Source organism: Hyla sarda, chromosome 6 (assembly GCF_029499605.1).
Source record: "Hyla sarda isolate aHylSar1 chromosome 6, aHylSar1.hap1, whole genome shotgun sequence".
Classification (NCBI taxonomy): domain Eukaryota; kingdom Metazoa; phylum Chordata; class Amphibia; order Anura; family Hylidae; genus Hyla; species Hyla sarda.
Genome location: NC_079194.1, coordinates 175,092,439 through 175,110,013, shown reverse-complemented (window position 1 = coordinate 175,110,013; position 17,575 = coordinate 175,092,439).

The window sequence follows — 17,575 nt, the reverse complement described above, 5'->3', positions numbered from 1 at the left end:
GAACGGCGTTGCGGTTCCGGACGCCGTAAGTATAATTTTGATCATTATCACCCGCACTACAAGCCTGTATGACAAGTTAGTGCAGGTGATACTGATGACAGATTTCCTGTAAAATAACTTCATATCTATGTTTGATCTGTGCGTTCATTTATCTGTTTATGTATTGAGGTTCAAGAGACACAAAGAATAACTGTTCTTCATTTTCTAGTCCCAGTAAGATCAGTATGTATTTTTATTGCTTTTAATCAAGCTTTGTATTGTGACCAGAGAGATCAGGGTTTGTTCCAGGTCATTCAACATCATTTGCATTTGCTGTCTTAGACCTGAAGAAGAAATGTGTTTGATTAAAAAAAATGTAAGTTCCATGGCCCTGATTCACAAAAAATGCCTGACTTGCCTATATCAACCAATCACAGCCTGGCTTTCATTTCTCAAATTGCTATGTTAAAAAGAAAGCCGAGCTGTGATTGGTTGCTATGGGCTAATCATACATTTTTTTAAGCAGACTGAAAAATTACAAAGATTACTAACTATATCCCAGACTTAGAAGAAATGTTGGTTGAAGGCAAGGCCCATTCCTCTGTACTGTGGTACACAAGGCTGGTGGAAATATTGTACACCAATTGCGATACATGTCCATCATATCAGATGCTACTACACAGCTGCAGAAGCCCCCTCCATAAACACAGCAGATACTTATGAAGAAAGGTACTTTCTCAAGATTCACATAGCAACCAATCAGACCTCAGCTTTCATTTCTCATAATACTTGTCACATATGGGCAGGGAAGGAGTGCATCCCTGAACTCACCCACTCCCTCTGTCCCTGCCTACATGCCTATCCTCCCTAAACAGCGGATCGACAACCACGGTGACAGTCCCTTCCTAGATAAGTGAAGGAAGTCACTGTCAACAAAATAAACTACAAAACAGACAGAGGTCGGGATACTTTATGGAATTACACAAACTAACAAAAGTAAAACTAAACACACACACAATGGTCGAAGTCTACAAGCCAAATCTATACCAGGAGTTGTCAAAGTTGTCACAAATACAGGAGAATAGTCAGAATGCCAAGCCAAAATGTCAGAAATACCAGATAATCAGAAATACAAGAAATAATGCTAGCTACTGGAGAAAGCTCTTTTGCAGGCAAGGAATGAGAGCACACTGAAGGCTTATATAGGGAGCCAGACAGGTGCTCTCATCAAGATTAGCTGACCAGCCCAGAGCAAGACGTAACCCAGTAAACAAAAGAAACAAAAGAAATCTCAGAACTGATTAACTCTATGGGTTCTGACAATACTCTCACCCTTGTACAGCGGTCCTTACTGAATGTTTTATCTTCTTCCACCCAGGAATCACAATAGACTTTAACCCCTTAAGGACCCAGCCATTTTACACCTTAGGACCCGGCCATTTTTTGCACATCTGACCACTGTCACTTTAAACATTAATAACTCTGGAATGCTTTTAGTTATCATTCTGATTCCGAGACTGTTTTTTCGTGACATATTCTACTTTAACTTAGTGGTAAAAATTTTTGGTAACTTGCATCCTTTCTTGGTGAAAAATCCCAAAATTTGATGAAAAATTTGAAAATTTTGCATTTTTCTAACTTTGAAGCTCTCTGCTTGTAATGAAAATGGATATTCCAAATATTATTTTATTTTATTCACATATACAATATGTCTACTTTATATTTGCATCATAAAGTTGACATGTTTTTACTTTTGGAAGACATCAGAGGGCTTCAAAGTTCAGCAGTAATTTTCCAATTTTTCACAAAATTTCCAAAATCACAATTTTTCAGGGACCAGTTCAGGTTTGAAGTGGATTTGAAGGGTCTTCATCTTAGAAATACCCCACAAATGACCCCATTCTAAAAACTGCACCCCCCAAAATATTTAAAATGACATTCAGACAGCATTTTAACCCTTTAGGTGTTTCACAGGAATAGCAGCAAAGTGAAGGAGAAAATTCACAATTTCCATTTTTTACACTCGCATGTTCTTGTAGACCCAATTTTTGAATTTTTACAAGGGGTAAAAGGAGAAAATGTATACTTATATTTGTAGCCCAATTTCTCTCGACTAAGCACATACCTCATATGTCTATGTAAAGTGTTCGGCGGGCGCAGTAGAGGGCTCAGAAGGGAAGGAGCGACAAGGGGATTTTGGAGCGTACGTTTTTCTGAAATGGTTTTTGGGGGGCATGTTGCATTTAGGAAGCCCCTATGGTGCCAGAACAGCAAAAAAAAACACATGGCATATCATTTTGGAAACTAGACCCCTTGAGGAACGTAACAAGGAATAAAGTGAGCCTTAATACCCCACAGATGTTTCACGACTTTTGCATATGTAAAAAATTTTAAAAAAAATTTCAATAAAATGTGTGCTTCCCCCCAAATTTTACATTTTTGCAAGGGTTAATAGCAGAAAATAGCCCCCAAAATTTGTAACCCCATCTCTTCTGAGTATGGAGGTACCCCATAAGTTAACATGAAGTGCACTATGGGCGAACTACAATGCTCAGAAGAGAAGGAGTCATATTTGGCTTTTTGAGAGCAAATTTTGCTCGTGGGCATGTCGCATTTAGGAAGCCCCTATGGTGCCAGGACAACAAAAAATACCCACATGCCATACCATTTTGGAAACTAGACCCCTTGAGGAACGTAACAAGGAATAAAGTGAGCCTTAATACCCCACAGTGGTTTCACGACTTTTGCATACGTAAAAAAAAATTAAACATTTTCACTAAAATGTGTGTTTCCCCCCCAAATTTCACATTTTTGCAAGGGTTAATAGCAGAAAATACCCCCCAAAATTTGTAACCCCATCTCTTCCGAGTATGGAGGTACCCCATAAGTTGACCTGAAGCGCACTACGGGCAAACTACAATGCTCAGAAGAGAAGGAGTCATATTTGGCTTTTTGAGAGCAAATTTTGCTCGGGGGGCATGTCGCATTTAGGAAGCCCCTATGGTGCCAGGACAGCAAAATAACACCCACATGGCATACCATTTTGGAAACTAGACCCCTTGAGGAACGTAACAAGGGGTACAGTGAGCATTTACCCCCCACTGGTGTCTGTCAGATCTTTGGAACAGTGGGCTGTACAAAATTTTTAATTTGCGCAGCCCACTGTTCCAAAGATCTGTCAGACACCAGTGGTGTGTAAATTCTCACTGCACCCCTCATTACATTCCGTGAGGGGTGTAGTTTCCGAAATGGGGTCACATGTGTTTTTTTTTTTTTTTTGCGTTTGTCAAAACCGCTGTAACAATCAGCCACCCCTGTGCAAATCACCTCAAATGTACATGGCGCACTCTCCCTTCTGAGCCTTGTTGTGCGCCCCCAGAGCACTTTGCGCCCACATATGGGGTATCTCCGTAGTCGGGAGAAGTTGCATTACAAATTTTGGGGGCTTTTTTCCCTTTTACCTCTTGTCAAAATGAAAAGTATAGGACAACACCAGCATGTTAGTGTAAAAAATTAATTTTTTTACACTAACATGCTGGTGTAGACCACAATTTCACCTTTTCATAAGGGGTGAAAGGAGAAAAAGCCCCCCAAAATTTGTTAGGCAATTTCTCCCGAGTACGGCGATACCCCATATGTGACCCTAAACTGTTTCCTTGAAATACGACAGGGCTCCAAAGTGAGAGCGCCATGCGCATTTGAGGCCTGAGTTAGGGATTTGCATAGGGGTGGACATAGGGGTATTCTACGCCAGTGATTCCCAAACAGGGTGCCTCCAGCTGTTGCAAAACTCCCAGCATGCTTGGGCAGTCAACGGCTGTCCGGCAATACTGGGAGTTGTTGTTTTGCAACAGCTGGAGGCTCCATTTTGAAAACAGTGGCGTACCAGACGTTTTTCATTTTTATTGGGGAGGGGAGGGGGGCTGTGTAGGGGTATGTGTATATGTACTGTTTTTTACTTTTTATTTTATTTTGTGTTAGTGTAGTGTAGTGTTTTTAGGGTACAGTCACACGGGCGGGGGGGTTACAGCGATTTTCCCGCTGCGAGTTTGAGCTGCGGCGCAAAATTAGCTGCATCGCAAGGGGGGGACCTCCAGCTGTTGCAAAACTACAACTCCCAGCATGCACAGTCTATCAGTGCATGCTGGTAGTTATAGTTTTGCAACAGCTGGAGGCACACGGGTTGGGAAACACTGAGTTAGGAAACAGACAATGTTTCCCAACCAGTGTGCCTCCAGTTGTTGCAAAACCACAACTCCCAAACATTCTCAGGCATGCTGGGAGTAGTAGTTCGGCAACATCTTTAGAGCCAGATGTTGCCGAACTACAACTCCCAGCATGCTTGGAGTTGTAGTTTTGCAACATCTGGAGGATTACAGTTTGCAGACCACTAATACAGTGGTTCCCAATCTGTGCCCTTCCAGATGTTGCAAAACTACAACTCCCAGTATGCCAAAACTGTCCAGGCATGCTGGGAGTTGTAGTTCTGCAACATCTGAAGGGCCAGATGTTACAGAACTACAACTCCCAGCATGCCTGGACTGTAAGGGCATGCTGAGAATGTGTAGTTTTGCAACATCTGGAAGGACACAGTGGTCTCCAAACTGTGGACCTCCAGATGTTGCAAAACTGCAACTCCCAGCATGCCCAGGCGCCAAGGGCTGTCTGGGCATGCTGGGAGTTGTAGTTTACAGGGTCCTATTACAGCAATGCATGTCGCTTTACGGCGACGTGCATTGCTGTAAAGGGCCCGACCGCGGCTGAAGATCTACTCACCTGTCGCTGCCGCCGCCATCTTCCTCGCCGGGATCCGGGTCTTCAGGGACGAGGTAAGTACCGGGGCCGGTCCCCAGCACTCCCCCGTCCCCCGCCGCGTTCTCCGGTCTTCCTCCCGTCCTCTCCGGACTTTCAGGGGCCGGGCAGGACGGGAGGAAGTAACCGCCCCCCCCTCCTGCGATTGGTCGGTTAGTTAACCGACAGATCGCAGGGAATAGGAGGAGGTGGCCGGCTTGCCACCTCGCTCCTATACGTTAGCATGGTCCTGGCTGTCTGTGACAGCCGGGATCATGCGAAATTACCGGGCGGTCGGGTCCCAGAGACCCGATCAGCCCGGTATCGCCGCAGATGGCAAGGGCGATTTCCCTTGCGATTTGCGGCGATCGCCGACATGGGGGGCATACATGGCCCCCCTCGGCGTTTGCCCTGGATCCCTGCTGAAGGATTTCAGCAGGGATCCGCTTCCGATCTCCGCCGGGTGAGCGGCGGAGACCAGGAAAAGACATGACGTATGCATACGTCATGGGTCCTTAAGACCCAGGGTGTGAAGACGTATGCATACGTCATGGGTCCTGAAGAGGTTAAGAGTTACAGTTTCAGGCAGTCTCAACAATACAAATGCATCCTGTTTTTTCCAAAGATGGTGCTGTGTGCTCATCTGAGTCTTTCTCTCCGGCTTCAACAACTGCATACACCACTATTAAAGGTAATACCAAGGGAGACGCCTTAAACGTAACTTTTAATACTTGTCAATAAAAAAAAAATATGTAAGTGTGCAAAAAAAATTTAAAGTGTGCATTAAAAGAATTCAAACCAAGAAGTGCAAACCACTATCATGGGTTTTGCAGAATAAGCACATCTAGGACTTATCATAGTCTAGGCTAGATACCACAGCATTAGAACTAGCTCTAATGAGATACTCTCAATATAATTAAATGTACAGTAACATATATAAAAACAGGTCCCAACGCATTTCTGTCAGGACAAACCAGCGTCCTCAGGGGAAGCCTGAATATATAAATAATATGGACCAAAAGTAAACACTTATTTTACAGAGTCAAAATAGGTATTTCCACTTTCTCTCTGGCTGTCTCACCCCTTGCTACTTTGCTGTACTGGTTCCTACTCTTGACCTTCTCACATTCCGTTTCCATAGGAAAATGGTTTTCACAGGGAATGGGGATTCAGTATGCAGGTGCCTTTACTCCTTGGTGAAGCACTTCACTAGCCCTTTGATCAAGTACATAGTAGGCCTTCAAGCATTGTGGCCAGTGGTAACTCTGCTGCGCAGAAATGAGCAACAGCCATACCTTTCTTCTATTCCAAGCTCTGTAAATTACACATATATATCACTTCAGGACCCAGACCCAGAGTACCTATGGTTTCCCACAGAACATTCCAGACCGGCTTATGCCTTTCCTGCAAAAGACTCCAGCACCATCTAGCCAAAACATGGTTCCTTTTGCAACATTTTGATGACTAAAGCCTTAAATGGGCACTCTCATTAAAACTAATTTTTGCTATTGCACTCCTTTTGGTAAATGAAAAATATTTCTAATATACTTTGTTTAAAAAAATGAAGTTTTCTATGTTTTATTTGTGCTTAAAAAAGCTCAAGAGCACATTTCCCCCCAACTAATACACAGACTTTGGACCAAAGTCCAAACACAGGAAGTGCCGCCTGGAGTGCTGAGGGGAGGGGTGGGGGGGGGTCCAACCATCAGCATATGGCAGTTATGTGTGAGAGAAGCTATGATTGGATGAGGCTGGACACCCCCCCCCCCCCCTTCCCCTCAGCACTCCAGGTGGCACTTCCTGTGTTTGGACTTTGGTCCAAAGTCTGTGTATGAGTTGGGGGAAAATGTGCTCTTGGGCTTTTTTAAGCACAAATAAAACATAGAAAACTTCATTTTTTTAAACAAAGTTTATTAGAAATATTTTTCATTTACCATAAGGAGTGCAATAGCAAAAATTAGTTTTAATGAGAGTGACCCTTTAACTCTTTTAGGATGTCACAATTGTATGTACTGTATACTTATCTTGAACTATATAATAGTGTCACGTATGGGCAGAGAAAAGTGAAGCCCTGAACTCCCCAGCTCCCACTTTCCCTGCCTACTTGCGTACCCACCCTAGGCAAAGGGTCCGCAATCACGGTGACAGTCCCTGCCTGAATAAGTGAGGGAGTAAAACGTCAACAAAATAAACTTGCAATACAAACAGAGGTTGGGACACTGTAGGGAATCACACACACTAACAGAAATAATAACTATACCTACACACGCGATATGTCACATTCCACAAGCCGAGTCAGTACCAAGAGATAACAGAAAAGCAAAATTGCAGAATCAGGAGAGGAGTCAGAGAGCGGAGCCAATGGGTCAAATATACCAGAAATACAAGAAAAAGTACAAACACTAGCTAGGAGTATGATCTCTTTCGCAGGTGGAGAGCAGACTACCAGTTATACAGTATAGGAGCCGGAACAGGTGCTCCAATCAAGTTCAGCTGACCAGTCTCAAAAAACAGGTGTAACCACAGCCACAAGAATAAACAAAAGCTCTATGTGCAGATTAACCCTTTGGGTTCTTACAAGTGGACGGCTGTGTTCACAGTTCTCATGGCTTCTTCCTTGCTTGTTTGGAGTCTTTACATGGCTTTCTCAGGCAATTTGCACTGGTCATAGGCACTGTGCCTAATTGTATGCATTATAGTAGATCAGGTAAGTTGTTAGAGATAAGTTTACAGGCTTGCTGATTGTTTCCATGGTCAATACAGGGAAAGTATGTAAACAATACTAGATTGTATTGAGTAAATAGTTAAATATGCCCTTCATAAGCCCTTAGCAGTTGCACAGTCTTAATTTGAATCATTTATTGTTATTTACTTTTCACATCTTATCCCTACTGTTTGTAAAGCTAGAGGATAACAAGAACTAGGCTTAAAATGGCACTGTCAGATCCAAAAACTTTTTATATGTTGTTACTGATAAAAATTGAAGACCTTTTGTAATATGGTTGTTTAAAAAAAATAGTAAAAGAAATGGATGCAGACCTCAAGGTATATAGTAGGAAATAGTTTGGATAGGACTGGTTGTATATATAACAGTATTTTATAAAATTACACAGAATAGTCCAAGCAGGGCCCTTGCTATGGACTAGACAACATACAAATTAATGCAATGATAATATACCATAATATTAGATAAAAAGTAGATAAAAAAATAATTATAAAATAATAGAAAATAATTAATAGTCAAAATAATTAGTCCATATAGCAGCCACCTATTGGATAGGAGTTATTAGTCTGATGCTGACCGTATATCAGTAGACTTTGGCCATAGCTTTTGGCAGATTAGTATAGCGAGTGTTCTGATCGCAATTATTGTAACAGATGGTGTCAGAGTTCGTATCGTAAGTTGCAACAAAAGTTAATAGTAGTAGGTAGATAGTTGTTAGTGCTTCTGCACCACTCACCGCTCCATATTCCTGAGATGGTAGCCCCTGATGTGCTGGGCTCTACTTTTTATTTAATATTATGGTATATCATCATTGCATTAATTTGTATGTTGTCTAGTCCATAGCAAGGGCCCTGCTTGGACTATTCTATGTCATTTAATAAAATACTGTTATATATACAACTAGTCCTATCCCAACTATTTCCTACTCTTACAATTATACACCACATTTCACATACAAATATATACCTTGAGGTCTGCATACATTTCTTTTACTGCTTCTACTAATTGACACGTGGGTTACGTGTAATGCAGAAACCACGGTACATATTTTTCCACATCTATTAGTGTGAGCCCCCCAATCTCCTTTTATATGTTTAAAAAAAATGTTGAATATTTTATAAATAAAACAGCTCCTGAAAATCCCACCACTAGGGGTCCCTATACACTAACCAGTCCTGCAGCAGCATCAGTCTTGTTCATGAGCCATGGACAAGAGATGACACACCAATCACCTCCCACCACCACAAGGGGGGGGGGGAGGTGTGCCCCCTTCGCTGAGAGGATTTCTAACACTGTGAGCTTATGAAAATAGGTATTTTTTAAAAAAATAAATATAGGTGATAGAAGCATAAAAAATGTACATGGTCAGGATTAGGTACTGAGTAAGTTTTTTTTGTGGGATCTGACAGGTACGCTTCTATGCAACATTTATACACTGCTAAAAAAAAAAATAAGAGAACACTAAGATAACACATCCTAGATCTGAATGGAGGAATTAATTTTATGAAATACTTTCGTCTTTAATGTGCTGACAACAAAATCACACAAAAATGATCAATGGAAATCAAATTTATCAACCCATGGAGGTCTGGATATGGAGACACACTCAAAATCAAAGTGGACAACAACACTACAGGCTGATCCAACGTTGATGTAATGTCCTTAAAACAAGTCAAAATTTGGCTCAGTAGTGTGTGTGGCCTCCACGTGCCCGTATGACCTCCCTACAACACCTGGGCCTGTTCCTGATGAGGTGGCAGATGGTCTCCTGAAAGATGTCCTCCCAGACCTGGACTAAAGAATCCGCCAACTCCTGGACAGTCTGTGGTGCAACGTGACATTGGTGGATGGAGCGAGACATGATGTCCCAGATGTGCTCAATCGGATTCAGGTCTGGGGAACCGGTGGGCCAGTTCATAGCATCAATGCCTTCTTCTTGCAGGAACTGCTGACACACTCTAGCCACATGAGGTCTAGCATTGTATTGCATTTGGAGGAACCCAGGGCCAACCGCATCAGCATATGTTCTCACAAGGGGTCTGAGGATCTCATCTCAGTATCTAATGGCTGTGAGGCTACCTCTGGCAAGCACATGGAGGGCAAGCCCAAAGAAATGCCACCCCACACCATTTCCGACCCACCACCAAACTGGTCATGCTGGAGGATGTTGCAGGCAGCAGAACGTTCTCCACGGCGTCTTCAGACTCTGTCATGTCTGTCACATGTGCTCAATGTGAACCTGCTTTCATCTGTGAAGAGCACAGGGTGCCGGTGGCGAATTTGCCAATTTTGTTGTTCTCTGGAAAATGCCAATCGTCCTGCACAGTGTTGGGCTGTAAGCACAACCCCACCTGTGGGTGTCCGGCCCTCATACCACCCTCACGGAGTCTGTTTCTGACCACTTAAGTGGACACATGCACATTTGTGGCCTGCTGGAGGTAATTTTTCAGTGCTACCACTAGAGTGAAAGCACCGCCAGCATTAAAAAGGGACCAAAGCATCAGCCAGGACGCATAGGAACTGAGAAGTGGTCTGTGATCACCACTGGCAGAACCACTCCTTTATTGGGGGGGTGTCTTGCTAGTTGCCTACAATTTCAACCTGTTGTCTGATCCATTTGCACAACAGCATGTGAAATTGATTGTCAATCGGTGTAGCTTCCTGAGTGGACAGTGTGATTTCACAGTAGTGTGATTGACTTGGAGTTACATTGTGTTGTTTAAGTGTTCCCTTTATTTTTTTGAGCAATGTAGTTAAAAGCACAGCATTAAAATTGCGAATTTTGTCCTGCCATGATTTGAATTTGCCTGTGGGAGATGAGGAGTTAAGCGATATTTGATTTGCTGTAATCCCTATCTATAAGTAGATACATTTTGGATAGAAAAGAACTGCTATAAACACATTTTCACCACAGCAGAGGCCAAATTGTTTGCGCTTCTGATCATGAATCTCCAAAGACAGTTTGCCAAGTAGCAGAATACTGCATGCCTAGATTTTTCTGGAAGCTGAGGGGATTAACATGTCTTATGTCAGCGCCTCATGTCTATTTCAGAGATATAAAGCCGTGTAAATGACAGTATCTCATATGTATGCAGGGAGCCCACGCTGCTTCCAAGCAGGAGTCACTTACAATAACTTGTCAATTGCATTTAACCACTGCTGGGGCAGAAGCAATTTACAGGGCAGAGCAGGGCATGGTGAATCTTCAGGGACGCCTGTTAAATACTCAACTCATCTCATTTAAATGGTCAAGAAATATTGGTTTACAATGTGAACTGAATGACAATTTACCCCGCCACTTCCCTAGAGATCATACATATTGTGACTAAATGTGCTATAGACGATGTTGATAACTGGAATCGACAGACGCGTTTCACAAAGCCTAAGGAGGATGCACAGATCAGAGCACACAATTATACAAGGTTACAGACTGTTACAATATTTGTACTATAACTGGGCCTGTACTGGCAGAATACAAAATTGGACATAGGAACCAATGAGATAAATATGACCATATGCTCAACTTTATTTGCAACACTAGAGAGGGCAGGGTCTGACTCACCAGGTGGTATCTGACGACAGGCTATGCTTTTTGTTCCCCCTTGTCATGGTTTTGGTACAAGGACACAAGGGGTTCCCACAGGTGTGCTTTGTCCCTATGATAGGCTGTAGCTAGTTTGCTGCAGTGTTCAGGAAAATGGCATTAGTAGTAGTGTATAGTTGAAATAAATTCTGAAAACTTATTTGACCCATTTAGAAAGGACTAGCAAATTGAGTTCTGGCATTATTCATTGGACTGTAGGCCCATGTGACCCAAGGCTTGGGGCAGGAACTCAGTACCTCTACTCACTAACTGCTCCTATAAATGCAGACTATTGACTAGGTTACACTCCTGACTAAGCAAGAAAGGATTGGTAATATACTCTGCTTTTACATTTTTTCACCAAAGTACATCAAATAATGCTGGTATTGGAGTTCTGAACACTGGAGGTCCATGTAGTAGGACAACCTTGATCTTTACCACTTTACTACTTATTGTGAATACCATTTGATTCATCTTGTTAACTTTTTCTTTCTTATCCAAAAGGAAATAGTTCTGGAATAGTTTTGCTTCCATGCTACACGATTGCAATGAATTATGAGAGACAGATGACACAGCACTAAGCCTCCTTGTGGGAGGATTGACGCCACAAATTAGGCATGCCTAAATCCTGGGCACAGGTCATTGCGTAATATGGAGAGCCCCTGACTCTTGCAAAGAAAATAGGGCAATATCTTCTAGTAAATCCCCCATATTTGTCTAGTAAACAGCTGGGGTGAAACACATTTAATGGGACCTTTCCAAATGCGATCTGTGAAACTGTTTCTGCTGTAAATTTGTAAGGAAGGTATACTTAGGTAAATTATAATTGTCCCTTTAGAAAATGTTTTGTGTATAACTTTAAAGGAAAAGTATCATGAACAAAAATGTATCCCCTATCTGCAGGGGTCCTAGCGATCTCCTTTATGGGTCCCCGACTCTTCCTGAGAACGGAGTGTGTTGATCCCTGCACAAAGCAGTTGTTGACATGCCCTCTCTATATATCTTTATGGGAGCGCCAAAATTAGCAAAATGGCTCTCCCATAGAGATATTTGGAGGGGGCATTTTGGCCGACGATTTGTGTGGGGGTTCGACACGCCCCATTACCGGAGAGAGCCGGGCCTTTGTACACGAGATTGCAGGAGGTCCCAGTGGCCGGACCCCCTGCAATCTAAAACCTGCCCCCTATCCGCAGTTTTTGTGCATGATATACAGTATCTCCTTTAAGAGAAATGTATATTTCTATACTGATATGGTCATGTTTATAACGTCGTGATTTTAAGCTTACACTCAATGTTCCCATACAGTGCACCTGTCTAGCAGATTGGTTAAGAGTGGGTCTATCGCTGCATACAGCTATGTTGTTATTTCCTGTGTGAGTAAATGGCATCAGGAATGACATTCCCCCTTTCCACTCACCAGAGGGTTATCTTTTTGAACACTGAGGAGAAAAAGAACAAGGAGGTTCTCCCTTTGTGTAGTATATCAGTTCGTGTCTACCCTCCACCACACCAAAGTGATATACTAACCTGGTATGGTTGGGTGCAACGTCAACCCTACTAACCAAATGTTAGCCAAATGATGAAGTGGATTGAAGCTGCTGCACTCTGACCAGAATCCTCTCCAGAATGGAGCGGACAGACAGTAACGTAAGAACGGATTCAAGCCCTGGTCCTTTCTTGTCTACTATGCAAGCAGCACCTCTATTGCACTTCTATTGCAGTTTCTTTAACAGTTGCATTTAGCAATCTCTGTAGCAGTTCTCCCCAGAAGTCTTTTTAGCAATTCTCCACATCATTCTTGCTTGTGTTGCTGCCCCCAGTCACAGTGAGTGATCAATCTCAGTACTTGTCTCAGTCTACAGCATTGTTCCAGGTCTACTGAAACCAACTTAGCCCACAACCAAAGTATAATTATTTATGGAAATCCACAAGCTCTTCCAAAAGAAACTTTTGACATGTGAAATGTTTTAAATGGTCTAGGTCTCAGTTCTGAGAGCGAGAAGAAATGCACAGCTGTGCTCTTTACTCCCTGACTTGCAGCGATCTTCCTAAAGCTTCACTGATGGGCATGTGCACTCACTCATCTGAGGATCTGGGCCAAGTGCCCTGGATCCCTATTAGCAGGGCCAAAGCTGATTATAATGAGGGCAGAGCACAGACTAGAACATAGAAAAGAAAAATCTGGGGTGGCAAAATGACAGCTCTTGGTCCATCCTGTGGCAAGCGACTTCCCAGCCACAGTTAAAGCAGCTAAGGCTCTACCTCTTGTACTATTTCAACAATCTGTAAGGGGAGATAGGGCCACATAAAGCATACATGTATGCTCAAACTGTTTTTTGGTACATTTCTTCAGCCTTATTTTCAGACGTTTCACATTTTTCAGCATAAGGCTATTTTCTAGCATAGTTTTTTCACACATTTTTGCTCAAAGGGGTATTCCAGCCAAAGCCCGCCACTGGGATCTCTGTGAAGCACCCACATTTTATGCCAGGCTGCTGCTCCAGTCTCGGAAACCTCTGTGTTTCCAGGACTGGAGACGTGACGTCACACCATGCCCCCTCATGACGTCACACCACACCCCCTCCATTTATATCTATGGGAGGGGCGTCTTTTGCAGGAATACCCCTTTAACCTTTATTTAACTGTTGTTACATCTGCACTCAGGCCAGACACGCTGGCCGTGAGCGCTCTCTTGTCATGTCCCCGCTGCCGCCGGGGCTGGGATTCACATCGCAGGACGTGCTCGCATGCAAATCCCACCCCGTCACTCAACTCCCTGGTCTTTCTGTGCCCGCAGCCCCGGCGCGTTTGCCCCCGCCTCCTAGCTCTTACATTTAAAGGGCCAGTACTCATTTAATTAAGTGTTTACACCTGCACCTTGTCTTTAAGTATCAGCTCCTCCCTTTGTTCCCTGACGGATCTTTGTTGACTTGTGCCCTAGTGAAAACATACTGTGTTCCTGATATCCGTGTTCCTGATCCTTCTTCTGATACCTGACCCTGCAACTGTGCCACCTGCCCTGACTTACTGCTACCTTGACCTTGTCTTGCCTCATCCCTTCTGTGCCACGCCACATCCCAGCAAATTGTGTGGACGAGTTGTGCCGGGGGCAGTGACCTGGGTGCAGCCTGCCGCAGCAAGACCATCCTGCTTTGCGGGGGGCTCTGGTGAAAACCAGCAGCACCTTAGACTCCGCTCCCTGGCATGGCTCATGTCATCATCCGCACAGGCCCAGAGGATCCACCGCCTGCCATGATCCTGACAACTGTTTACTATTTAAAGACAGCCTAAAATACTGTGTGTGAATCCAGTCTTAACCTGGGCATAAACATGTGAATGCTAGTGCCAATTGCTCATGTTGGTGGTTTATTTACCTGAGAACAAAAGGTGAGACATGGTCCCAACAAAACGGCAGCTTTGGACAACACTTATCTCAGGTGTATGGACAGCTGTGGGGCTGCAATAAAGAGGAAAAAAAGTATAGTTTAGATTTGTGATACAATGTAAATGACAAGGGAAGGGCAAGCAGCTATTGCCATACACATAAAGTGCTATTTTAATATACAGCGATCAAATGTGCATTTTTATCTTGGGAGAAACAATATGTTCAATTGACAAATGTTAGAATATTCAAAGAATTACTTAATGCATGCATTTCCGAGCTAAGAGGATTGCTTTAATTAAACAGAAAGAGATTATCAGGCTTTGTTTTGAGCTGATAAAATCCTTACACAAGATAAAATAAGCTTATATAGCCTAGGCTAAGCTGAAAAAAAAAACATACATGTATTTTTGGGTATCCTGGGTAATAATGTTTTGTATAATACTTATGTCATTCAGGTAATTAGCAAAAGTTGAGCAACTTTTAAAGGTCATATTCTAGGTTATGTGTACGCTGGGTCTAACATCCTTACTCTTATTACAGCTCTGTACAAGCCCTGAGATGTATGAAGCAAAAATAAGGCATCAGTAACAGTCTATGGGCCCTTTTATATTGCAGTGTCCCAATGTGGCTGAGGAGTTCTGTATCCAAATCTGTATCTAAATCTGTGCCCCAAATAAAAAGACAAGTGCCCTTAATGTCAGCTGCTGAGTGAATCTATACAGCAGTGTTTCCAAAGCAGTGCCTTCAGCTATTACACAACTACAACTGGCTGACTGGACATAGCCGTAGCTGCCATGAGGCCATTGAGGCAGTCACCTCAGGCACAGCTGCAGCCTCTGTAAAGGGGGAGCAGACTTGCTCCCCCTTTTGTTTTTCTCTATCTCCCGGGCAGCCGCTGCTCTTTAAGAGTACCACAGTGGCTGCCTGGGAGGAGAGCGAGCTGTCATGTCAGTGATGACGTGCGTTGTGGTCCCGGCAAGACATGGTCACGGGCAGAGAGGAGCGCATGGGGGATGCCCATTTGCAAATAGCCAGCAGTTTGCCTGCACCTCTGCCTGTCTAACTACCTGTGCTGCTGCTGAGTTTAGCAGCGACAGGCCTCTTGCAACCACTTGCTGTGCCAGTGCCACCATACAGGTAACCTAGGATCTTCACAACTACCTACACACACCCCTACCTACTTACCTATCTTCCCCCCATCTGGCTGCCACAATAACCCCCTCTAGCCCCACATACCTAATCACTAGGGATCAGAGAATCGAATCTGAGGAATCTGAATTCGTTACACATTTCAGGAAAAATTAGCTTTTAACGAATACGAATATTGCCATGATTCGAATGCACGAATCGCTTCATTAAACTCCATTTACTGCGGTCCAGACTCAAAATGTCAGATCCACATGTGAGGACATGGGGTAAGGAACTCTGGGAAGGTGGGAAGGCAGGTAGGCGGATGACCCTGAATCACATGCAGCATGCAGCCTACCAGCAGTCAGCCACCCCTGTGATGTCACAGCCCTATATAATCGGCAGCCATCTTGTGGCCAGGCATTCCAGCGTTTTATTTTAGAGAGAGCATTAAATTGCAGGGAGGGATAGAGCAGAGTGTGCGTTGCACAGAAAAACAGCTTGACAGCAGAGATTCAGCACAAGCCAAAATTACTGCAGAAAAGCACTGACAGGGAGAGAGAGAAAGTACACTTTTAGGTTTAATACACAGCGACTCTACTGCTGCAGTGGTGTTCAGCAACTCTAAAGCTTATAGGGGCCAGTTAGGCTGAGCCCTAAAAGCCATTGTCACCTGGTATTAGTGCCTAGTAATACTATACTGGGCTCTACTACACAGCAATTCTGTACTGCTGCAGTTGGGTGTACAACAACCGTAAAGATAACAGGGCCAGTTAGGGTGAGTACGGAAAGCCATAGTCACCTGATTACAGTGCCTAGTACAGGTTGCGTAGAGGAGCTTATTGTCCTCTAATAAGTGTGCGTACATAGTCGGTGTACATTTTTTTGTTCCCTGTAAAACTAATTTGGGCCTAGTTACTGTGAAAGGCCAGCCAAAGCTACACCCTTGTTTTTGTAGCCTAATACAGTTTTAAGAGGAGCATATTGTAAGTGTAGCCTGTGCATACATAAGTGGTGTACGTTTTTTTTCCTGTAAAACTAATTTGGGCCTAGTTTCTGTGAAAGGCCAGCTAAAGCTATACACTTGTTTTGTAGCTTAATACAGTTTTAAACGGAGCCTATTGTCCACCTCTCATAAGTGTAAACTGTACGTATCCCTACGTGATGTACTTTTTTCCCCCTGAAAAACTAATTTGGGCCTAGTTACTGTGAAAGGCCAGCCAAAGCTACACACTTTTTTCTGTGGCCTACACAGTTTGTAGTGGAGTGCATAGTTCTCTTCTCATAAGTTTAAACTGTACGTACACCTACATGGTGTACGTTTATATATTTTCCTGTAAAACTAATTTGGGCCTAGTTACTGGTGAAGGCCAGCCTAAGCTACTCACTTTTTTTTGTAGCCTTATACAGTTTGTAGTGGAGCACATAATCCTCCTCTCATAAGTTTAAACTGTATGTACACCTACATGGTATACGTTTTTTTACCTGAAAAACTAATTTGGGCCTAGTTACTGTGAAAGGCCAGCCAAAGCTACACACTTGTTTTTGTAGCCTTAGAAAGTTTGTAGTGGAGCGTATTGTCCACCTTTCATAAGTGTAAACTGTACATACAGCTACGTGGTGTCCTTTATATACAGTATTTTCCTGTTAAACTAATTTGAGCCTAGTCACTGTGAAGGGCCAGCCACAGCTACACACTTGTTTCTGTAGTCTAATACAGTTTTAAGCATTGTGGAGCACATTATCCTCCTCTCATAAGTGTAACATATACACACTCAGCTGGTGTATAAGTATGTCAGGCAGAGAAGTGCAAGGACGTGCACAGAGCAGTTGCAGAGGCCTGAGCTCCGGTGTCAGCTACCAGTCGTGTCTCGACCAGCAACCCAGCAGCGGTGATTGATTGGTTCAATCGGTCATCCACTTCATCCCAAGTGACATCTGACAACCCCAGTCAACAGTTAGTGGGTTCCTCAGACTCAACCCT